The following is a 25,403-nucleotide window of genomic DNA, read 5'->3' as shown; positions in this document are numbered from 1 at the left end:
TAATTTTTTTTTTTCGGCGTAAGTACGGCGTAAGTACGTTACGCACATCGCCATTCACAAACACGTCGGGGCGCCGTAATTTCGCGCAAAGCACGTCGGGAAATTTACTAACGGAGCATGCACAGAACGTTCGGCGCGGGAGCGCGCCTAATTTAAATGGTACACGCCCCATTTGAATTAGGCAGGCTTGCGCCGGACGTCTTTACGATACACCGCCGCAAGTTTACAGGTAAGTGCTTTGTGAATCAGGCACTTATGCTGAAAACTTGCGGCGGTGTAACGTAAACGGGATACGTTACGCCGCGGCGCAGGTACCTGAATCTGGCCCAATATTCTTTACATTACATATGTAGCACTACCCCGAAGGAGCTGCTGGTTTGTTTTGGGTGGCATGTTACCTCATGGCTCCTCGGCTGTCTAAGGGTGTATGGTGGATGTAGCATTAACGTTATGTCCACGACAGGTGTCTTTTTCTGTGCTCTTTATTACCCAGCCAGGTAAAAACAATAAAACTTTGTGGTGATAGAAGAGTTGAAGTATTAAGAGAAATAGCAGATTCAGGCGTATCAAAAGGGAAACAGTCCTGCTTCCAACAACACTCAGAGCTGTCTTAATGAGAGGGCACACCTGGGCATTGCCCAGGGGCCCCAGCTGCATGGGGGCCCCTGCACTTTACCCAAAGCAGCTGGTCCTTGAGCCCAAGCTGCCCTGAAATTGGGGGCCCCATGATGGCACTGAGAGTGATGGATACACAGGGGAGGAAGGCTGGCAGTGGTGCGCCGTGCTGTGCAGAATAATACCTATTATTTCACAGCCAGCAGGGAGGGGCAGGGCCAGAGCGCCAGTGATGCTCTGACCCCGCCCCATGCAGATTGAATGCTCGGGACTCGAAGGCTGCGGGGTAGGAGCTGGAGTGGGAGCTGCTGAGTTGGCAGCACTGAGAGCCCACCTGTGGAAGTAGCCTTGTGGATGGTGTCATGGTGAATCCAGCTGTCCAGCACTGTTTGCACCCAAAGGCTTGGAATGCCCGAAGGGATGCTCCCTCCTACGCCCCTCCCTCTGCCTGCTTGATTGGTATAGGTGAGTGCAGTGCTGGAGGTGGGCACAGAGCCAAAAGTTTACATGCACTGTATCTCAACTGGAAAAGGGGGTACTACATGGATGGGATAATAGTGCTGGGGGATATCAAGGGTGTATGGGGGAAAACATTGCTGAGGGGGAATCTGGGGTGTATAGGGGATAGCAATGCTTGGGGTAGATTGTGTGGCTATAGTGCTAGAGGTATCAGGGATGTAGATAGGCCACAGTGTAGGGGGTATCAGGGATGTAGTGGGGTCACAATACAAGGGGTATCTTATGGTATATGGTTACAGTGCTGGGGGGATATCTAGTGCATAGAGGGGCCATAGTGCTGGGGAGGCATCAATCTAGCAGATATATTATATGCACAGGACAGTTTTGTTACTTTATGTATGTAGTATTTTCCCACTGTTTCTTTGCTGTACAGAATGATTGTTCGTGTAGTTAATGCGGAGCTCCACGCAAAAGGGCAAACTCAGCTTGTCTGCCTCCTACCTACTTGATGTCTGTTTACCTGCACTGTCTCCATTGTAGGGGCCCCAGAGCATTACTTTGCCCAGGGGCCCATGATGCTATTAAGACGGCTCTGATAATACTTAGTCTTCTTCACCACTCCAGTCGGAGTGGGTATAGCGTACCTGGACAGGCCTCTCTCACTGACCTGGCAGTCAGAGTATCACTCCTTAGGATTGAGGTAGCGGAGGTAATCCTCCTTAAAAGACTTTGGCCTGTATCTCCTTCAGGTAGTTTACAGGTTACCAACTGACAGGCGACCAACGTCCATCCTTTCAGTATTCGGTTACCTTGATCCCCGATGGATTGTCGAGACCCTATTGGATTGCCAACCTCTCTTGGCTCTCCTCAGATGGACTCCCCACCGAACAGTTATCTCACTTGGGATCTTCTCAGGATTGGGGTCCCAGTCGATTACTGGTCCAGGAACACCGCGTGGCACGTGCACCCCGGCCTGGTAGGCCATTTTGCCGGGGCGCCGCGATGCAGTCACCCTAAAGGTGGGTGCCGCACTCGAAGAAGAAGAGCCCAGACCAATGGCGTCTGTCTCATAAATACCCTCCCCCAGCATGCACAGCGAGAAGAAACCCTCCTGATAGGCTGCTGGGGAAAAGCACCCAAATCTCGACTTCACTGCTGCCACCTATCGTCCTGGGGTGGAAACAGCACCCCAGGAACAACAGAAAAAAAACCACAGCACAGCCAAACTAAGATAGAGGCCCAATTTGAATAGATTAACTGTATCAGAGCTAATTAACTCTCTGATCCCTCTCTAAATTTAACAAATCACCGTTACTGGAAGTAACCAAGCGCTACACATATATAATTCTTAACCAATTTACCAATTTGACTATTTTATTTAATTATAGATACATCTAGCATCTGCTCCTGACGAGTGGTAATGTTAACCACGAAACGCGTAGAGATTTTTTTACGATGCAATGTCACAGTGACCATGTTTCAATATTTATATTTATACAGTTTATCATAATGCATCAATCTATCAGGTCTCAGGTTTGTTTGCCTCCCCCCTCCCTCCTGACCGACGGTGCACATTGATATTACATTACTTATAGGTAAGTCTTATTATAGGGAGTAAACCAAGCACAGAGAGAGCAGAATCCAGCAGCATTTGCAGTTGTAAACAACAAGTGCTGGGGTAAGTAATTTACCAGTTTGCCAGAGATTTATTTATTTTTTATCATGCTTAAAGGAGTTGTACAGGAAAACATTTTTTTTGCTGAAATGACTGTTTACATGGTATAGAGACATAATAGTTAACTGATTCCTTTTAAAAATGATTAAAAATAAATAAAAATCAATCATATAATGTACCTGCAGTTTCTAGTTTCGTTTTTGCATGTTGTTTCCTGCTTCTGTGATGTACAGAGCCACAGAGCCAATACAGGGCAGTGATGGTTTGGAAAACGAAACTGATTGGTGCTGAGGGGTTTTAGACACACAGTAATCACATCTCCTTGAAGTTAGTGACCACAGAGAGAAAGCTCCCAGCACTGTGGTCATCAGGAAACAGACAACCAGGAAGTGTGGAGATCAGAGAAGAATTACAGCAACTTGAGAGCAAAAACGAACAATGAGGACATGAAAACAGCACTGCATTAAGGTAAAGGAAGCTATTAAGATAAAAAAAAATTCCTTTACAAACCCTTTAATGTGTTAGGCTAAAAAAATGCTAGGGTTTAATAGTACTTTAGGACTAAAATACACAGAGAACCATTGTTGCAATAACTGATTTTCTATGTATAATGCACTGTAGTGTATATGTATGTTGTCCATCACTTCAATACATAGGTGAACCTTTAGTTACATACAGCTACAAATCCAACAATTCTTGCTATTTAGAATACTGGATCTGATCGGTTGCCATGATCTATATCACTGACTCACGTACATGTCTCCATTTTGCTTCTTGAGTGATCTGGGGTGAATAGACAGTGTGATGTGTTCTATAGACAAACCTAAAGTGAAACAAAACTTAGCTGTAACATTTTGTATCGATGAGCTGTACTCGTTGTGGCCTCAAGCCATCCAGGGAAGTACAGCTTATATATAGAAATAAAGAGTCACAGCACATATTAGGTATTGCTGTGTATGCCGGAATGAGGGAAATGTGTATCTTCAGTTATGGGCAGGGTGGATAAAAATCAATGATTTTTTTTTTTTTTTATAAAAAAAATCTGATTTTTTTAAATTTAAATCTGATTTTTTTTTGATCAAATTTATTTTAATAAAATGCTTTTGGAGTAAAAATCTAAAGATAGTTATCTATTTAAGATCCATTAATATTTTCATTTATTCAGCATGAAATGGAGCTTAGTTATGTAGGATGAGGCTGTATATTCTGCAATATTTACATTTTTGGTAAACTCATTTAATAAATCTAAGCTCTGTAAGCTGAGATAACATGCACTGATGCATTCACACAATTTCATAGTAACCATTAGATAAATCAAAGTTCAGGAATATTCCTTTATCCTATTGTTTTGCAAATCTATGTACACTTAAACTGTGTGATTGAATCAGTTCTGATATCGCTGTTTTACTAACCTGACAGCTTATTATTCTAAATAAGAAGCTTTCATTTTGTTTACAAATATTAACCCTGGCAGTATGATTATTTCAGATTTTAGGTGCTGAAAGCGGTACCATTATTTTGCAAGGAAATTTGGCGTTTTACATTGTAAGCCTGTAATTCTTAGAAATAACTCACTTAAATCTGTCCAAACAAGAGTCTAGTAGACATCCCGGGTATGATAAAGTTTGAAAAACAAAATCATAAATTATAATATAATAAATAACTATAAATAATTATAACAAATAATAATTATAATAAAAATTATTCAATAATGTAATCAAATCAAAATCACTGAAATTTGCTCAGTTGCAGAATTGTCACTGTCATTACTTTTATTTTTTATGACGAATTTCCCCACAAATCGCTATCGCACAATTCTGCAAGTGATTATAATTTATTATCGCTGTTTTCTAGCTGCTCTAAAACCACTTTTGACATAAAGGGACACTTTTGGTTGCGATGGACAATCTACAGTTTGCAGGCAGAAAGAACAGTTTTTATTATACAAAAGTACATGTAGGACACTGGGCAGACCACTAGGGACAAGGGGGGGTGTGTATTTTTTACATACAGTACTGTAATCTGTATGTATTGTGTTTATTTACTTTTTTGAATTTGGCGCCGTTCCATGGCCGATCCTAGGGTCACAGACGCCTGGGTGCAGAAATATTTCTGGCGCCACCACATGGGCGTGGTCATCTTACTAACTCCTCCCCTTTACACATGTTTCTATGGCTACGACTCAAACACAGAGATGCTCCCCTAAGAAGTCTTCATTAGTGTCCCCTATCAGAGTCCCCCCAGCAGGTGTCCCCCATCAGAGTCCCCCCAGCCGGTGTCCCCCATCAGAGCACCCCAGCAGGTGTCCCTCATCAGAGCCCCCCAGTAGGTGTCCCCCATCAGAGCCCCCCACAGCAGGTGTCCCCCATCAGAGCCCCCCCACAGCAGGTGTTCCCATCAGAGTCCCCCACATCAGGTGTCCCCATAGATCAGTACTTGTCAATTAGATCCCTGTAGCTCGGGTGCGCTGGGAGCAGAAGCACTTTACAGGGGGCGGGGCATACGTGGCATCTTTGGTTACTTGGAGGGTGGCACGGGATGATTGGCAGCAGCTCCGGCCAACCCAGAAGCCTCTCATCACATCGCCTATGGGAGAAGAGCCGACACACGCAGAGGGGGCAGGGAAGACAGGAGACTGCTCCATGCACACTGGACAGAATTAATTAGTAGAGCCTAGTCCCGGAACGTGTTCCGGTACTAGGCCCCTCTGTGGTACCCAGCCCGGATTCCGGGGACAGCGAGAGGTATGCGCTCTTGTCAGTTGCCAGCCGAGAGAGGAAGCGGGATGGGGAACCGCAGCACTCGCTACATGCGCTCTGCCTCTTGACACAGACAAGGAAGAGGGAGGGGAGCACTTTGGAGCTTTGGCGCCCCCACCTCTGCGGTGCCTGGGTGCAGAGCACCCCGTGCACCCTGCCTAGGATCGGCCCTGCGCCGTTCTCCGCCCCCGTGCGTCGTAACGTCGCAGGGAACAGAGCGAGGAGACAGCTCGATCACACAGTGGAGAGGCATTGCAGGATCCAGGGACAAGGTAAGTAAACCATGCCTGTGGATGCTGCGAGGCGATCCCGAGTCTGGTTGGGGTTACCGCTCTTGGTTCTGAAATTCCACCCCAAGCCAAACTCGGGAATACTGCCAGGGGGGTTAAAGATTCTAACTACCAGCAATAATAAGTCCTTACGTTTAAAGAGCACCTGTCATTTCAGATACATCATGGCAGCACCTGTTAGCGGGGCGTCCACTCACTCGCTGCCGCCACGTCCCTCACCTTGAAGTGAATGGGACAGTTGGTCAGTCAACAGCAGGTCAGAGGAGGAGCCGCTGCGGGACAGAGATGACAGTTGCTCTTTAAAAATGATGATTTAAATCGAGTTGATGAAATCAAGCCTTTTTACTAGTGATTTAAATCAAATCCACCCTGGTTATGGGTACTAAAGTTTACCTGTGTTTTGCAGACACACGTAATTTGAAGCTTGCCATAGTTGGTATCTATTTATATGTTAATTGTTGTGTTTGACAAAACAAGTGGAGTGTTGTGTTTGTGTGCACTAAAATGAATGATATAACAATTACAGGATGTTCATCCACTGACATCCACGATCTCATAGGGACCAATGTATATCCCTTTTTCATCCGCAAACGGATGGATGAAAAAGCGGACATACGGGGGTAGATTCAGATAGAGATACGACGGTGTATCTCCTGATACGCCGTCGTATCTCTGAGATCCGACGGTCGGATCTATGCGCCTGATTCATAGTATCAGGTTCCGCATAGATCTCCCTAAGATCCGACAGGTGTAAGTGACTTACACCGTCGGATCTTAGGCTGCAATCTCCTGCTGGCCGCTAGGTGGCGCTTCCGTTTGTACGTGACAAATATGCAAATGAGGAGATCCGCCGATTCAGAAACGAACGCCCGCCCGTCGCTTTTTTTTTACGTCGTTTGCGTTCGGCTTTTTCCGGCGGATAGTTGCCCCTGCTATATGCGGCGTATCCTATGTTAAGTATGGCCGTCGTTCCCACGCCGAGTTTTGATTTTTTTACGTCGTTTGCGTAAGTCGTTTGCGAATACGGATGGACGTAATTTACGTACACGTCGAAACCAATGACGTCCTAGCGACGTCATTTGGAGCAATGCACGCTGGGAAATTTAGCCTGCGGCGCATTTAGCCTGCGGGGACGCACCTGATTTAAATAGTAAACTCCCACTAGCCGCGGAATTTGAATCCTATTTGCCTAGCAGAGGATCTGTCCACTGAATACCTACTCATAGCTACCAACTGTCCCTGATTTCGAGGGACTGTCCCTGATTTGTTCTGCTGTCAATTCACCCCTTACCATCCAATCAGATCTACATGAAAAAAAACCTGACAGGTGGACTTCATCGGATCGCCAGTGCGAAAGGGAGCTTGGGGTGGCTGTACCCACCGCCTATTCAATTTTTCTACGGAAGAGCAGAGTAGCTACCTTTGGCAGCAGTATTATCAGCCTATGGAGTGGGTAGTGTTAGATGGACTAGTTAGATTGACAGTAGATGGACTTTAAGGCTGGGTTCATACTTGTGCGTGGTACGAGATCCCGTGCGATGTCCGTGCAATGCGATTTCAGCCATACAGATAATGAGGCTGAATTTGCAAGACCCTTTTTTTTGGTCCACACCAGAATCGGATAACATGGGTGTTCACACCTATGCATTTCCGATTCATGTCCGAACTGTCAGTTCGCGGTGCGATATGCAAGCTGATATGGGGGTGTGTCATTAACATTGTATTGACACTCCCAGCAGTTTTCATATGGCGGTGTGAACTGCCTTGCGAGTCAGGTGCGATGCGGGAACCCGAAGTGGATTCGCAGGGTTTTCCGCATTGCACAAGTGTGAAGCGAGCCTAAAGCGGTAGTAAACTAATTTCCTAAAAATAAAAAAGCTGGTTCCCTGCAGGATTAAGTCATAATGTAATAGTATGCATACTATTAGATTGTAAGCTCTTCCAAACAGGGCCCTCTTAACAGGGCCATCTTTTCCATTGGGCACGCTGGGCAGTTGCCCGGGGGCCCCGCTTGCCTGGGGGGCCCCACCGGCTGCCTAGTAAAAAATTGTGGAGAGTGACGGGTTAGAACTGCCCATGCCCAGTTTGCGGAAATCTCAGAGAAGATCCGGTCCTCCACGAGTGCGGGTCCTCCACGAGTGCGGGGGGGGTTGCTGATGTAAGGGGGGAGTGAATGCAAAAATGTAAGGGGGCACTGATATAAAGGTTCCCCCTCCTATATTAGTGACCCCCCTTACCTTAGTGCAGGGCTCAAAATTTCAAGTCCTGAGCCACTAGCCAGGCCTCAAGAGTTACTCGCCACCAGTTGCCCCACCTAATTCATACACTGCCCTGCGCCTAATTGCACCCGTAAACACGCCCTCGTAGATTATCTCATGGAATGACAATGTTTTATGCAGAATCAAATTACAAAATTAAATATTACCAACAACAACTTTAACAAAATGGGACAGGGCACTGGGGGCAGACCAGAGGGACAGGGCACTGGAGGCAGACCAGAGGGACAGGGCACTGGAGGCAGACCAGAGGGACAGGGCACTGGGGGCAGACCAGAGGGCACTAGAACTGGGTCTCTTCCCCATTCTCTTGCTGTCTCCTCTGCAACTCCCATCCATCCTCTCTCTTTCTCCCATTCATCTCATCATCAGGAGCCTGTGTGTGCGGCTCCACGCTTGCATGTCCCCACTTCCCCCTTTTATTCAGGCTGGCAAAGAGGAGAGGAGCTGCAGCACAGCGGGAGGGAGTACAATCCAGCGCTGAGATCCACACAACTGCACAGCCATTGACACCATAGCACAGCACACACTGACAGCGCACCGCACACATTGAGACCAGTCTGTTCACAGTGCTCAGGCTAAACTGTTGGACACTTACATAGAGCACAAGGAGAAGAAAACTGCACAAACTAGAAGGCTGCCACTCTCATGTCAGGGCAACTTTCAGTGAGCGCTGCACCGGAGTGGTAATTTTTGCAATCCTCCACCTCACTCATTACTTTCTGCTCTCCAGCTACATTGGTCGGGGCCCGGGGGAGGCTCAGAGAGGTCATACTATCAGGTCCCATGGCTTAATGAGAATTGTAAGGAGAGCACCTGTGTACTGCTCTGCCTGTGCGCGGCTCACCAGACTACTTTTCCCGAGCATGCCCCTTTCCTCTTCGGCCACCAATCTCATTGGGACTCTAAGTGTAGGCACAGATTGGAGGAAGATTGGTCATGCAGCCCTGTCATCACTCGCCACCAGCTTAAATCCACTCGCCAAATGCTAGTAGGCGAGTGGAAATTTTGAGGGCTGCCTTAGTGTATTTACTCTACGGAAGGTGGTCTCTGGTCACCAGAGTGCCCCCCACATCAGAGTTCCCCTTTACATCAGAGTCTGCAGGATTCCCCCTTACAATGCAAGGGGGAACTCAGTCTGCGGACCCTGATGTAAGTGGGAAAGAGAAAGCGGTGGACTCTGATATAAGGTTGTCTCTGGTCACCAGAGCCCCCCTCCACATCAGAGTTCCCCCCTTAGATCATGATCTGCAGCGTTCCCCTTTACATAAGAGTTCCCTTTCACTGTAAGGGGGAATCCTGCAGACTCTGATGTAAGAGGAAACTCTGTGCTGCCTGTGTTATAGTAACCTTCATGTCAATGAAGACATATTATTATTATTTTTTACTTTTGTTTAACTTAAACACATTGCTAATAGCACTAGCTATATGTGTATAGTTTAAATACTGACATTTGCATTGTTTGGCACTGAAAACTGTAATTTTAGGTACTTTTTTTGCAGTGGCAGTAAAAAATGTGGTTCTGCCAGTAAATGTTATGATTTTTGTCAGTAAATTCTCCTGCGTGATTGTGTAGACAGGGCCCCAGTGCACTGTATTGCCCGGGGGCCTATAATGCTCTTAAGATGACACTGCCTCTTAAGCCTCTTGTATTTTATTGTATTGTAACTGTATTGTCTCAGCTCAGATCACATTACCTGCTGACAGACAGGGGGGGGGGGGGGGGCGTTGATGACAGAAGAGACTACTAGGGTCTTTTCTGTTATAATAAACCCTACCTGTCAGCAGATTTTAACCACTTCAGCCCCAGAAGATTTTACCCCCCTTTTTGACCAAAACACTTTTTACAATTTGGCACTGCATCGCTTTAACTGACAATTGCACGGTCATGCAATGCTGTACCCAAACTAAATTCGCGTCCTTTTTCTCCCACAAATAGAGCTTTCTTTTGGTGGTATTTGATCACCTTTGTGGTTTTTATTTTTTACGCTATAAACAAAAAAATAGCGGCAAATTTAGAAGAAAAAAAAAACGATATTTTTTACTTTTCGCTATAATAAATATCCCCAAAAATTTTTTAAAAAACAAATTTCTTCATCAGTTTAGGCCAATATATATTCTTCTACAAAAAAAAATCTCAATAAGCATATATTGATTGGTTTGCACAAAAGTTATAGCATCCACAAACTATGGGAAAGATTTATGGCATTTTTTTTTTTACTAGTAATGGCGGTGATCTACGATGTTTTTAGCAGTACTGAGACATTGCAGCAGACACATCGGACACGTTTGCCACATTTTTGGGACCATTGACATTTATACAGCGATCAGAGCTATAGAAATGCACTGATTACTGTGTAAATGTCACTGTTATGGAAGGGGTTACCACTAGGGGGCGATCAAGGGGTTAACTGTGCGTTCCCAAGATGTGTTATTACTTTGGGGGATAGGACTGACTGGGGGAGGAGACATATCATTGTTCCTACTTAGTAGGAACAAACAATATGTCTCTTTTCCCCTTGACAGAACAGGGATTTGTGTGTTTACACACACAAATCGCTGTGTCATTTCTCGTGTCTGCGATCGCGGGTGGCCGGCAGGAATTGCGCCCGCCGGCCACACGCATCGGGTCCCCCTCGGTACTGCACGTGCGCCACTAGCGGCTCTTAAAGAGAACAACATACGCATACGTTGTTTTGCCCAGCCTTGCCATTTTGCTGATGTATATTGGTGTGAGCCAGTCGGCAAGCGGTTAAATACGAAGAGTTTACTACCACTTTAAGTGACTAACAATTTAAAGCTGAACTCCGGCTAACATTCTTTAATATTTGTATTTTTTTGGGATGAAGGTTTTAGGGCTTGCTCAGGCGTGCAGCACCCCTTGCCACCCCCTGAAAAATGATCTGATGTGGATTGCTTTTTAGAGGGCGGTTGACAGGTGGCTGGAAGGCGATATGTTGTATTTTCCCTGCCTATTTTAATGCCACAACTGTACACATTGCATGCAGTTGCAGGGCGGTTGAGATGCTTGAATGGGTCATGTTCAGCAGTACTGCCTGCCGAATAAGACGGGGTATCATTTTGTTGGTCCCCCTGGTTGTGCTTCTGAACAAGCCCTAATATAAATGAACAAAAGCTGACCATTGTAAGCAGCCCGGTCAGTGGTAAATGGTTTGTCTCGTGGGAAGTCAGGCTGTCTCTGTGGAACCTGTAAACGGAGTGGCCAGACAAGAATGAACTCTTTTCTACCCGAAACAGGGAAGGCTGGTTTCTATACTGGCTACTTACGCTACAATGTGAATTACTGAAAATATTTCCTAACTGAGGCTGTCATACTTTTCTGATGTATACATCCTTGAGTCAGTGATGCGATTTTTTTTCTGTTATTTCCAGAAGTCAGATTTGGATTTTTTTGCTTATTTTTCTGTATATTCTGAAAATGAAAAATGAAGGGGAAAAAAAAAACGGTTTGTCTCATCCCTCTAACTCAGGGGTGGGCAACCGCAGTCCTCCAGCTGTGGTGAAACTACAAATCCCATCATGCCTCTGCCTCTAGGAGTCATGCCTGTGATTGTCCAGGTCTTGCAATGGCTCATGGAACTTGTAGCTCTGGTAGGGACATAAATGTACAGGGGGGCTCTGATGGGGACACAAATGTGCAGGGGGGGGCTCTGATGAGGACACAAATGTGCAGGGGGGGGGCTCTGATGAGGACACAAATGTGCAGGGGGGGGGCTCTGATGAGGACACAAATGTGCAGGGGGGCTCTGATGAGGACACAAATGTGCAGGGGGGGGCTCTGATGAGGACACAAATGTGCAGGGGGGCTCTGATGAGGACACAAATGTGCAGGGGGGGGCTCTGATGAGGACACAAATGCGCAGGGGGGGGCTCTGATGGGGACCCAGGTATGCAGAGGGGGGTTTGGAGACTCTGGTAGGGACACAAATGTGCAGGGGGGGGCTCTGATGTGGAGGACACAAGTGTGCAGACTGGGCTTTGATGGGGACACAAGTGTGCGGTGGGGGGCTCTGATGGGGACATAAGTGTGCAGGGGGACTCTGATGGGGACACAAATGTACAAAGGGGCTCTGATGAGGACACAAGTGTGCAGTGGGGGGCTCTGATGGGGACATAAATGTACAGGGGGGGCTCTGATGAGGCCACAAGTGTGCATGAAGGTGCTCTGATGGGGGGACACAAATCTGCGGTGGGGGGCTCTGATGGGGACATAAGTGTGCAGTGGGGGGGCTCTGATGGGGACATAAGTGTGCAAGGGCGGCTCTGATGGGGATACAAATGTATATTGGGGGCTCTGATGAGGACACAAGTGTGCAGGGAGGTGCTTTGATGGGGACACAAATGTACAGGGGGGCTTTGATGGGGACACAAATGTACAGGGGGGCTTTGATGGGGACACAAATGTACAGGGGGGCTTTGATGGGGACACAAATGTACAGGGCGGCTTTGATGGGGACACAAATGTACAGGGGGGCTTTGATGGGGACACAAATGTACAGGGGGGCTTTGATGGGGACACAAATGTACAGGGCGGCTTTGATGGGGACACAAATGTACAGGGCGGCTTTGATGGGGACACAAATGTACAGGGCGGCTTTGATGGGGACACAAATGTACAGGGGGGCTTTGATGGGGACACAAATGTACAGGGGGGCTTTGATGGGGACACAAATGTACAGGGGGGCTTTGATGGGGACACAGGTATGCGGAGGGGGGTTTGGGGACACAAATGTGAGAGGGGAACTCTGGTAGGGACACAAATGCGCACGGGGGGTTCTGATGTGGAGGACACAAGTATGCAGGCAGGGTTTTGAAGGGGACACAAATGTACAGGGGGGCTTTGATGGGGACATAAGTGTGCAGGGGGGTGGGGACTCTTATGGGGACATAAATGTACAGGGGGGCACTGATGGGGACACAAATATGGGGGGGGGGGGGCTCTGATGGGGACACATGCGCAGGGGGGGGGGGGGGGAATACACCATCCAGCCCCACTGATTCTATTTCACATTCTGGCTGCAGATTTATGTATAAGTTACTTACTTTTGTATATCTGTTTAATATCTGATGTGGATGTGGCCCTAGAAGTGAAAAGTCTGGAGACAATAAAAGTGAAATTCCTGTACAGAATGTTATCATTAGGTAAATTCACCCAGAGATCATCACATGTCACCTTTCCCAATGATTGCTCTATAGGAGATCAAAGATCAGCACACATTGAGCAATAATAGACCGATCCCCGTACAGTGTATGTGCACAGTGCAGCACACAGCGGGCTCGGATTACAGCTCACTGACAACACTGAAACCCGATCTTCTCTTCCCAGTTTCAGGTGTGCTGCCTGCTGGGCCACGCCCTGATCCCCGGGGGAGTGGAGGAGGGGAAGCGAGGAAAGGGGCGGGGCTTAGGGGCGCTGCAATCCTGAGAGCTCGTCCTGCCCAGACCGGACTGGCTGTTGTTTGGGGAACACGAACAGGAGTTGTATTGTCTGCTCTGCAGAGTATCAGGAGCACACGGGTGAGTACCTGTCCTCTCCTGTACTTACTCCTTACCTGTACCTACAGTTCCCTCACCTGTCCTCCTCCATTTTTGTTCCCCCCACCTGTAATACATTTCTGTGCCCTCTTACCTGTCCTCCGCCATAATCTGTCCTCCCGTATCTCCCCTTTACCTGTCCTCTCCTGTACTTACGCCTTACCTGTCCCCTCCATTTTTGTTCCCTCACCTGACCTACATTTCTGTCCCCCCCTCACCTGTCTCCCCGTATCTCCCCCTTCCCTCCCCCTCACCTGTCCTCCCCTCCCTCACCTGTCCTCCCCTCCCTCACCTGTCCTCCCTCGTAATGTGTCTCCCCTTACCTGTCCTCCCTCGTAATCTGTGTCTCCCCTTACCTGTCCTCCCTTGTAATCTGTGTCTCCCCTTACCTGTCCTCCCTTGTAATCTGTGTCTCCCCCCCCCCTCCTGTACTTACTCCTTACCTGTCCCTACAGTTCCCTCACCTGTTCCCCTCCATTTTTGTTCCCCTCCATTTTTGTTCCCCCACCTGTCCTACATTTCTGTCCCCCCCCCCCCTCACCTGTCTTCCCGTATCTCCCCCTTACCTGTCCTCCCTCGTAATCTGTGTCTCCCCTTACCTGTCCTCCCTCGTAATCTGTGTCTCCCCTTACCTGTCCTCCCTTGTAATCTGTGTCTCCCCCCCTCACCTGTCCTCTGTAATGTGTCTCTCTCCCCCCCCCTCACCTGTCCTCTGTAATGTGTCTCTCTCCCCCCCCCTCACCTGTCCTCTGTAATGTGTCTCCCCCCCTCACCTGTCCCTACAGTTCCCTCACCTGTCCCTCTCCATTTTTGTTCCCCCCCCACCTGTCCTACATTTCTGTCCCCCCCTCACCTGTCTTCCCGTATCTCCCCCTCACCTGTCCTCTGCCATAATCTGCCCCCCCCCTCACCTGTCCTCTGCCATAATCTGTCCTCCCTCCCCCCTCACCTGTCCTCCCTTGTAATCTGTGCTCCCCCCCTCACCTGTCCTCTGTAATGTGTCTCCCCCCCTCACCTGTCCTCTGTAATGTGTCTCCCCCCCTCACCTGTCCTCTGTAATGTGTCCCCCCCCCTCACCTGTCCTCTGTAATGTGTCTCTCCCCCCCCTCACCTGTCCTCTGTAATGTGTCTCTCCCCCCCCCTCACCTGTCCTCTGTAATGTGTCTCTCCCCCCCCCCTCACCTGTCCTCTGTAATGTGTCTCTCCCCCCCCCCCTCACCTGTCCTCTGTAATGTGTCTCTCCCCCCCCCTCACCTGTCCTCTGTAATGTGTCTCCCCCCCCCTCACCTGTCCTCTGAAATGTGTCTTCCCCCCCCCCTCACCTGTCCTCTGAAATGTGTCTTCCCCCCCCCCTCACCTGTCCTCTGTAATGTGTCTTCTCCCCCCCTCACCTGTCCTCTGTAATGTGTCTTCTCCCCCCCTCACCTGTCCTCTGTAATGTGTCTTCTCCCCCCCTCACCTGTCCTCTGTAATGTGTCTCTCCCCCCCCCCTCACCTGTCCTCTGTAATGTGTCTCTCCCCCCCCCCTCACCTGTCCTCTGTAATGTGTCTCTCCCCCCCCCCCTCACCTGTCCTCTGTAATGTGTCTCTCCCCCCCCCCCTCACCTGTCCTCTGTAATGTGTCTCCCCCCCCTCACCTGTCCTCTGAAATGTGTCTTCCCCCCCCCCCCCCTCACCTGTCCTCTGTAATGTGTCTTCTCCCCCCCTCACCTGTCCTCTGTAATGTGTCTTCTCCCCCCCTCACCTGTCCTCTGTAATGTGTCTTCTCCCCCCCTCACCTGTCCTCTGTAATGTGTCTTCTCCCCCCCTCACCTGTCCTCTGTAATGTGTCTTCTCCCCCCTCACCTGTCCTCTGTAATGTGTCTTCTCCCCCCCTCACCTGTCCTCTGTAATGTGTCTTCTCCCCCCCCCTCACCTGTCCTCTGTAATGTGTCTTCTCCCCCCCTCACCTGTCCTCTGTAATGTGTCTCTCCCCCCCCCCCCTCACCTGTCCTCTGTAATGTGTCTCTCCCCCCCCCCCTCACCTGTCCTCTGTAATGTGTCTCTCCCCCCCCCTCACCTGTCCTCTGTAATGTGTCTCTCCCCCCCCCTCACCTGTCCTCTGTAATGTGTCTCTCCCCCCCCCCTCACCTGTCCTCTGTAATGTGTCTTCTCCCCCCCCCTCACCTGTCCTCTGTAATGTGTCTTCTCCCCCCCTCACCTGTCCTCTGTAATGTGTCTTCTCCCCCCCCCTCACCTGTCCTCTGTAATGTGTCTTCTCCCCCCCTCACCTGTCCTCTGTAATGTGTCTTCTCCCCCCCCCTCACCTGTCCTCTGTAATGTGTCTTCTCCCCCCCTCACCTGTCCTCTGTAATGTGTCTCTCCCCCCCCCCTCACCTGTCCTCTGTAATGTGTCTCTCCCCCCCCCCTCACCTGTCCTCTGTAATGTGTCTCTCCCCCCCCCCCTCACCTGTCCTCTGTAATGTGTCTCTCCCCCCCCTCACCTGTCCTCTGTAATGTGTCTCTCCCCCCCCCCTCACCTGTCCTCTGTAATGTGTCTCTCCCCCCCCTCACCTGTCCTCTGTAATGTGTCTTCTCCCCCCCTCACCTGTCCTCTGTAATGTGTCTCTCCCCCCCCCCTCACCTGTCCTCTGTAATGTGTCTCTCCCCCCCCCCCCTCACCTGTCCTCTGTAATGTGTCTCTCCCCCCCCTCACCTGTCCTCTGTAGTGTCTCTCCCCCCCCCCTCACCTGTCCTCTGTAATGTGTCTCTCCCCCCCCCTCACCTGTCCTCTGTAATGTGTCTCTCCCCCCCCCTCACCTGTCCTCTGTAATGTGTCTTCCCCCCCCCTCACCTGTCCTCTGTAATGTGTCTTCCCCCCCCCCCTCACCTGTCCTCTGTAATGTGTCTTCTCCCCCCCCCCTCACCTGTCCTCTGTAATGTGTCTTCTCCCCCCCCCCCTCACCTGTCCTCTGTAATGTGTCTTCTCCCCCCCCCCTCACCTGTCCTCTGTAATGTGTCTTCTCCCCCCCCCCCCTCACCTGTCCTCTGTAATGTGTCTTCTCCCCCCCCCCTCACCTGTCCTCTGTAATGTGTCTTCTCCCCCCCCCCTCACCTGTCCTCTGTAATGTGTCTTCTCCCCCCTCACCTGTCCTCTGTAATGTGTCTTCTCCCCCCCCCCCTCACCTGTCCTCTGTAATGTGTCTTCTCCCCCCCCCTCACCTGTCCTCTGTAATGTGTCTTCTCCCCCCCCCCTCACCTGTCCTCTGTAATGTGTCTTCTCCCCCCCCCCCCCTCACCTGTCCTCTGTAATGTGTCTTCTCCCCCCCCCCCTCACCTGTCCTCTGTAATGTGTCTTCTCCCCCCCCCCTCACCTGTCCTCTGTAATGTGTCTCTCCCCCCCCCTCACCTGTCCTCTGTAATGTGTCTCTCCCCCCCCCCCCTCACCTGTCCTCTGTAATGTGTCTCCCCCCGCCTGTCCCCACTCATAACACTTGTACCTCCTCAGCCTGGCCTGATGATCAGTGACCCCTCTGTGTACTGTTTTGTGGATGGAATCCTGGGTTCCCCTATGGTGGACTTTATAGAAGGTGACCTAGCTGGACATCTATCAGTGTATTTGTGATCGGCCCGAGGAAGGTCACCTGTCAGTGTCACACTGCTTAGAAACAAAGTATTCCTCCGTTTCCTTTTGTCTCCTAGAACTGTGTGGTCAGAGGTCTCTCACTGCCATCCAGTGCCACCATTGGGCTCGGTTGAGATTTGGTTACTTGTGGGGAGTGCGGAGACCATTTTTGGAAGGAATTTCACTCTTTAGAAGGAAATTTTTAGGCAGTCCTCTGTTGTTCTGCTTGCTTATTGTGTACACAAGGAGGACGCTGCTATTGATTGTCTTACTCAACTAAGGTTCCATGGAACCCTAAGGCAGCTGATACATTATGCATTATCATCAGTTTTGCCAGCTATAGCCATTAATCATTTGGGAAAAACCCTGACAAGCTGGTTGTACACAATGTAGATCAACTAGTGTCCAACCAGCCTGCCATGGATCGACATTCGTCCAGTTCCTTCTGAATTGGCAGAGTTTCGATCCATGTGCGGTTAGCTTAAAATGACATAAAAGGCTATTTTATTTTAATAACAAATGTCATACCTGCTCTGCAGTGGTTTTGCACAGAGCAACTCCACACCCTCCTCTTCTTGGGTCCCCCGCTGGAGCTCCTGGCCCATCCCTCCTGTCGAGTGCCCCCAGAGCAAGCATCTTGCTGTTAGGGCACCCAAGCAGGCTCGCTCCCAAGCCTCTGCCCTGAGTGTCCTTTTACAGAGCATTGGCTCTGCCCCACCCCATCTCTCTCCTCATTGGCTCGGTCCCAACCCCTCTTCTCTCCTCATTGGCTCACTGGTTGTGTTTGACAGCAGCATAGGTTAAAAAAAAAAACTTTGAGCCTTTTAGAACTACTTTTAAGGGTGCCCTTACACTGGCGGTTCTAACCGTGCCCAGGCACCCCCTTGGTCTGGTTTGTTTTTGTAGTGTGAATAAGCATACTGAGGCCAGGACCACATGGAAGAGCTGGTCTCTAACTCTGAGAAACCGACTGTGTCGGAGGGGCACCCTTGCCTGTGTCGGAGGGGGCACCCTTGCCTGTGTCGGAGGGGGCACCCTTGCCTGTGTCGGAGGGGGCACCCTTGCCTGTGTCGGAGGGGGCACCCTTGCCTGTGTCGGAGGGGGCACCCTTGCCTGTGTCGGAGGGGGCACCCTTGCCTGTGTCGGAGGGGGCACCCTTGCCTGTGTCGGAGGGGGCACCCTTGCCTGTGTCCGCTGATTCCTTATGTTAGAGGACGCCAGAGTTTCTATAGTCTGATTTTTATATATTGTTAATATTCCTTTCCAAGATTATTCCTGAAAATAGTCGTATACAGCAGGTGGACGTGCGCCCCTTCCTGTCGCTTCCCAGCAACCCTTTCGGTGGGCTTTAATACTGGAAGGCAGAGCAGCTTTCTGATCATATGATTGCAGCGACGGGCTGTCATAGCGATTACCTGATTGGGAGCCAGTCCTGATGGCCCATCAAAAAGAGTGGCAAAGCTGTTGGAAACGCCCAATAAGGGCACGTTCAGCAATACAGATCGCTTTTCAGAGGAGCTACAGTTTAGTCTAAACCTAAAGTCATTGTAAAGGTTTGCTTTTTTAAAGCGGTTGTAAACCTGCATATTTTTTTTTTTTTACACCTGAAAAGTAAAAGCCATAATGAGCTAGTATGCACCGCATGAGCGAGATGTCATCTTGCCCCAGCGTGTCTTCTGGGTATCGCCGCTCCAGCGCTGTGATTGGCTGGAGCGTCGATGTCGTCACTCCCGCGCAAGAGATTTGATTCCAGCAAGGGCCGGCGGCGGCCGGCCCTTTAGCCGAGGATCCCCCCTGCGCATGCGCCGCTGCAGTCAGCGGCGCATTGCGAGGGGAATATCTCCTAAACCGTGCAGGTTTAGGAGATATTCTTTATACCTACAGGTAAGCCTTATTATAGGCTTACCTGTAGGTAAAAGTCAAAAAGTGAGGTTTACAACCACTTTAATAAAAATAGCAAACATGTCATACTTGCCTGCTTTTGTGCAAGGGTTTTGCACAGAACAGCCCGATCCTCCTCTTCTGGGGTGCCCCAAGATGCTTCTTGCTCCTCCCCTTCATCAGGTGCCCCCATGACAAGCAGCTTTTCATGGGGGCACCCATGCGGGCTTGTTCCCCTGCTCCCATGTCACTGGATTTGATTAACAGCAGCGGGAGCCAATAGCTCCTGCTGCTAGCAATCTGTCCAATGAGGACCGCTTGTATCACTTTGAGCTGGATACACACTATACAACTTTTGTTGTTTTGATTTCCTTTTTAGATTCACCTTCAACTATGTAGTGCAGGGGCTTGCCTGATTGCATAAAATTAAGTGTTTAGGTTTAAATTCATATTAAATGTTTTTTGTACATTTTTAAAGATTTCTTTTTATTTATTTTTAAGAAAATTGTAGTGTGTATCCAGCTTTAGGCCTAATTCACACCTATGCCGTTTTTTTTGTGCTTTTTGCATTTTGCAGATTTACACTACAGGATGTGTTCCATAGGAAACCCTGGTAAATGGACAGCCTTACTTTTACTAGGGCCTTTCACTGACGTGTATTTTTATTAGTGTCAAAGAATCTAATTTAATAAGTGTTGGCTCCACCTTGGCAGCACGTGGCCCTGTTTATGCCATTCCTGTTCTAATTAAAGCTGGTTTTCCAGTCTAAGCAGGAATATCAGGGAAACTGTTGTGAAGAGTTTCCTGGCTGTTCACGTGGCAGTTTGGTTATTTGGTTTCGTCGTGTTCTGTTGAGCATTTTAATCTACCGCCAGCATTTTCACTTGTTTGCCTATTTTGAGTGACCAGGCAATTCATATAATTGAGAAATCCCTTTAGACTAGTGATGCATTGGCTTTGATTATTTTCCAATACTATTTTTAAATTTGGTAGAAAGTAAATGAGTGTGTAGTAAATGGCTGCTGTTAAAAGGCGACGACAAAGCTAAAAAAAATAGCTTGTCGCGCTTCTGCCAACTCTGGTCACCTCAACCAGCACAAATGACAGAGGATGAAGTGACTGGCATGGACAATCTGCCCTCCGCGCCGCACCTTAGGCCCCATGCACACGAGATGCTGTTAAACCCGCGTTCAGAGGCAGTTGGAGACTTTTTTTTTTTTTTAACTCCCCCTGAACACATTCAATGTTATCCTATGTGTCCATGCACACAGTCTAGTTTTTAAACGTTTTTAGGCAGTTGCGTTTTAACCTAATTTTTCCAGAAGCCAAGAAATGGGTTTAGACGCAAAACGCGGCTTAACACGGTACCGGCGCTTTTGCCACGTTTTTCTTTTTTAAAGGTGACTTTTTTTTTACATTAGAAATCTCAAAAATGATGGTATATATATATATATATATATATATATATATATATATATATATATATATATATATATATATAACAGTAATTGCTTGCATTGTGGACAATCCACAACTTGTGGACAATTTACCACTTGTGGCAGGTGACCCGCTAAATACAAGTACACTGCTGCTCTCTCAGCTGCTACTCACTCTGGTCTCACACGATGGCTGAAATGGATAAATAATACTGTTTTTTGAGCTTAGGGAGAGTCTTCTGATGTTTCTTCTATAAACACTTAGAGCCCATTCACATCTAGGCGACAAAACGCCAGACGCTTGTGCCGCTAGAGGGGAGAATTCCCATTGCTGTCTATGGAGATGGTTCACATCTCATAGACGCCGTACACCTGCCGCCTGAAAAAAAAGTCCAAGACCATTTTTTTCAGGCGGCATTGGCATTCGGCCATACAAAGCAATGGCAAGGCTTTGTAAAAAAAAAATAAAAAATTACACACTCGCGGCAAAATACGCCGCGTACGTGGCGTATCTTGTCGCGGAGGTCTAAATGGAGCCTTATAGACGCAAATGTAGTTAATCGCGGTAAAACAGCCGTTTCTTAAAACACGTGTTCAGCAGAGATTGCACCGGCGTCTCGTGTGCGTGGGGCCTTACTGTGCTTCCTTAAGTGCCGCTTGAGGCAGCCACCTCAATTGGCCTCATAGGTGACATGGCCCTGCCAAAAGTTTTTGTAGTAAAACAAACAAAGAAGGGGAAAGACACACATTGTAGGCAGTAAACTACATGGGTCAAAGAACATGTTAATATATAGAAAGTGTGACCAGAGCGATCCTTAAGTCTACTGGTCATGCTTGATAAGGGGACATGTCAAGCAATCTCACTTACGACCCTTAAAGTGGAGTTTCCATCCCAAAATGTTTTTTTCATTATTGTTCTCATTAGACCTAAAAAAAAAAAAAAAAAAAATTCTCACATGGAAATGCCTGTTGCTATGCGGTCCCATGAAATCTGCCTTTGGAATCACCTAGGATCCTGACATCATCTCCCTCTAATGCTTCTGGGAAATGTGTGTCGTCCTTTCCCAGGATGCAGTGCGCTACCCAATTATCACTCCCCATCCAAGAGTTCCAGGAAGTAAGTGCCTGTAGGCTTCACAATGCCCACAAGCAAAATGACAACGGTTATTTTTTGAATAACTATGAGGAGCGGCGGTGGATTGTAAAATAGTAAGCGATCGGATTTATAATATAAAAACACACGATGAAAGGACATGCTTTTAAAAAATGCTAATTGTGGGTGGAACCCCGCTTTAAGTGCCATAAAAGTAAGCAAATGGCATCTTGGAACCCATCCTGGTTTTGATACTTTGTTGGGGGCTATCGTGTTCTTGCACCTCTTGGCTTTCCTGAAAAACAACTCAAGTGCGCTCAGGAATCCAACAAGCCAATTTGGGATCGTATCAAAAATACTCTGGTGTTTATTAAAGATTTTCTGAATAGAGCAAATTTTCAGCAAATTCCTCAAAGTGAGTAGAGATGGTCAGTGTTGGCTTCTGGGATCCTGTTGTTCTTGTTTACATTCATGCCTCTGGCCAGGGCCTGTGGACGCCATAATGGTCATTTGATGTCCATCATGGCAGCTCCCATGTGTGTCATGTCACACACCTTGTGAGAAGAAATTTGTGTTTTTACTAATGATACTACACTATGGTGGCTTGCTCCCCCTTCCTTGTATAGATGGAATTCCCCCCAGCGCAGGCAGCTCAGCACATAGCCACATACTCGGCCTTAGCGTTCGTCTTTGTCTAGTTCTTGGCTACTCGTGTGCATTGATTATTTTGATTTATGTTGTATCAGATTTTTAGAAAAACAGTTATTTGTGTTTGGTGTGGGGTGTTTTTTTTTTTTTTTTTTTTTTTGTTTTTTTGTTCCACTTCGTTACCGAGCCTGTTTTTCAGATTCAGTGTTTACGAGACTAAAACAGTTTTTTTTGCTAGAAAATTACTTAAAACCCCCAAACATTATATATATATTTTTTTCTAACACCCTAGAGAATAAAATGGCAGTCATTGCAATACTTTTTGTCACACCGTATTTGCGCAGCGGTCTTACAAGCGCACTTTTTTTGGAAAAAATTCACTTTTTTAAATTTAAAAAATAACACAACAATAAATTTGGCCCAATTTTTTTATATATTGTGAAAGATAATGTTACGCCGAGTAAAATGATACCCAACATGTCACGCTTAAAAATTGCGCCCGCTCGTGGCATGGCGTCAAACTTTTACCCTTAAAAATCTTGATAGGCGACGTTTAAAAAATTCTACAGGCTGCATTTTTTGAGTTACAGAGTAGGCCTAAGGCTAAAATTATTGCTCTCGCTCTAACGATCGCGGCGATACCTCACTTGTGTGGTTTGAATACCGTTTTCATATGTCGGCGCTACTCGCGTATACGTTCGCTTCTACGCGCGAGCTCGTCGGGACGGGGCGCTTTAAAAAAATTTTTTTTTGCTTTTCGCATTTATTTTTAATTATTTTACAATTTTTAACACTGAAATAAAAAAAAATAAAAAAATTATCACTTTTATCCCTATTACAAGGAATGTAAACATCCCTTGTAATAGAAAAAAGCATGACAGGTCCTCTTAAATATGAGATCTGGGGTCAAAAAGACCTCAGATCTCATATTTGGGCTTAAATGCAAAAAAAAAAAAAAAATTTGGAAATGTAATTTTTTCAAATGACAAAAAAAAAAAATGTCTCTTTAAGAGGCTGGGCGGGACTGACGTTTTGACGTCACTTCCGCCCAGCAGAGCTATGGGGGACGGGCGAAGGAGATTTTTCCTTCAGTCTCGTCCCCGCTCAGCTGCCGGATGGTCGCGATCTCCTCCGCCGCTACCGACGGCTCCGGTAAGCGGCGGAGGGCGCGGGACAGCGGCGGGAGGGGGGGGGGGCCCTCTCCCGCCACCGATAACGGCGATCTCGCAGCGAATTCGCCGCGGAGACTGCCGTTATCGTGTACAGGACCGTCGGCACTAAAGATGGATACCTCAGTTGTGGCAGCAGCTGCTGCCGTTACTGAGATATCCATCTTTAAAAACAGGACGTCATTTGACTATGGGCCAGTAACGAAGTGGTTAAATTAACTGTGCCTTACTTAAGACTAATCCAGACTGGGTTTGAGCTCTGTGTGCTTTTTGGCACTCGGGTTTTGGATTGTGATTATAAAAGCTTTGTATTGCTAGATACGAATTCCATGAATAGTTTAGGTTTTTCCTCTGATCGTATCGTTTTGGTAAATCTAAAGGATGTTGTATAGAAAATTTTACAAATCAAGCTTTTTATTTTTTTAGATTGCTTTAGTTTATTAAGCTACAATCTGTTCTTTCATTTGAGGCTAATATTTGCAAGGAGGAGAAGGTTAGGTCACATGAAGCTTTGTAAATAAGCCCAAAAATGTATTTGATGTGAGGAAACTCCCTGTGAACAGGCCTCTCCTGCTTCCTCCCTGTATTATGCATACTTTGCTCCGACTGATTTGGCTGTGATGCACAGCAGGATTCCTGGTCTGTTCCTGTAGAAAAACAACCTCAAACATGTGAGCTTTCCCCGCTGCACTTGTTCCCCTGTGTTACAGTCAGCAGAGCCATTGTCTGAAAGGGAGTCACGAGGTGGATGAAGGAAATTCAGATATGGCCTCAGATCCAGAGGCTTCTTGTGTGCTGAATTGCCAACACTTCTAATCGTGGAATTGAGGTTTAGGTCAGATTGGGGGGGGGGGGTGCTTTTTGTAATATCAGTAAACCCCTTGTAGGGTTCCTTGTCTTCTTTTTTTTATTTTTTTTTTATTTAAAGGTGTTGCACAGGTACAATAAAGACAACTTTTCATATACATGTACAGTAAAACCTTGGTTTGAGAGCACTTTGCAAGACAAGCAAAATGTTTTAATTTTGCCTTGATATACAAGCGATGTCTTGATATAAGAGTAGCGTCATGTCACAACTGAGTATTAAAAAGAGGAGCCTCTAAGTGTAGCAATATGGTTACATTTAAAGCGGTTGTACACCCAAAAAAAAAACTGTGACAAGGGCATAATGAGCTAGTATGACTAGCATACTAGCTCATTGTGTATTACTTGCCTTAGATCGAAGCCGTCCTCGTCTTCCCCTCCAGCCGCAGCCATCGCTCCCCGAGGTTACTTCTGGGTATCATCGCTTCGAATCGGCGATGTTACTCCCGCGCATGCGCGCGGGACTGGCACTTTCCGGCATATTTCTATTCAAGACCCGGCAAAAACTTCCAAGTGTGTGAAACAGTTCAGAAGTATTCTTCATAAGTGAATATCATATATAACAAAAAAAGTAGGAAATCCTCCACCAGAAAGAGCACCGGATAAGTGAGAATGTATTCTCCTTACCAAAAGGAAAGACCTCTAATGGACACATGAGACAGATCCGGAGGTGCCGGCCCACCCCAGCCACACTTTTTCGAGTATCTGAACCTCAGTCACCAGATGATGACCCCACATTATACCAGGTGGTCATATCGTTTTGTGATTGTTGGAGTACTTATGATCCGGAACCAGTCCTTTGGATTTTTCCAGTCATAAACATCCCTGGGCTTCATAAGACCGCTGCAAATCCGGTCTTTCCTTTTGGTAAGGAGAATACATTCTCACTTATCCGGTGCTCTTTCTGGTGGATGATTTCCTACTTTTTTGTTATATATGATATTCACTTATGAAGAATACTTCTGAACTGTTTCACACACTTGGATGTTTTTTTATTTTTGTGTTTTGGACTACATGTGTACAATTTTCTACTCAACAATTTTTCAAGTTTTGTTGTTGCCATTTAGTATTTCACCTT

At 47.5% G+C, this 25,403-nt stretch overlaps 1 protein-coding gene across 1 annotated transcript in view; it reads left to right on the top strand.

Moving 5' to 3' along the window:
- The first annotated feature begins 13,504 nt into the window (after positions 1 to 13,504).
- OCLN (occludin) overlaps positions 13,505 to 25,403 on the top strand; it is a 66,753-nt gene continuing 54,854 nt past the window's right edge. The window contains exon 1 of the mRNA XM_040341562.1: positions 13,505 to 13,612. The gene's annotated coding sequence lies outside the window, so the exon portion shown is untranslated. The remainder of the gene's footprint in view (positions 13,613 to 25,403) is intronic.

This window comes from Rana temporaria, chromosome 1, assembly GCF_905171775.1.
Source record: "Rana temporaria chromosome 1, aRanTem1.1, whole genome shotgun sequence".
Classification (NCBI taxonomy): Eukaryota; Metazoa; Chordata; class Amphibia; order Anura; family Ranidae; genus Rana; species Rana temporaria.
Note: the sequence above shows the minus strand (reverse complement) of the source record. Positions and strands in the feature narration are given on the sequence as shown.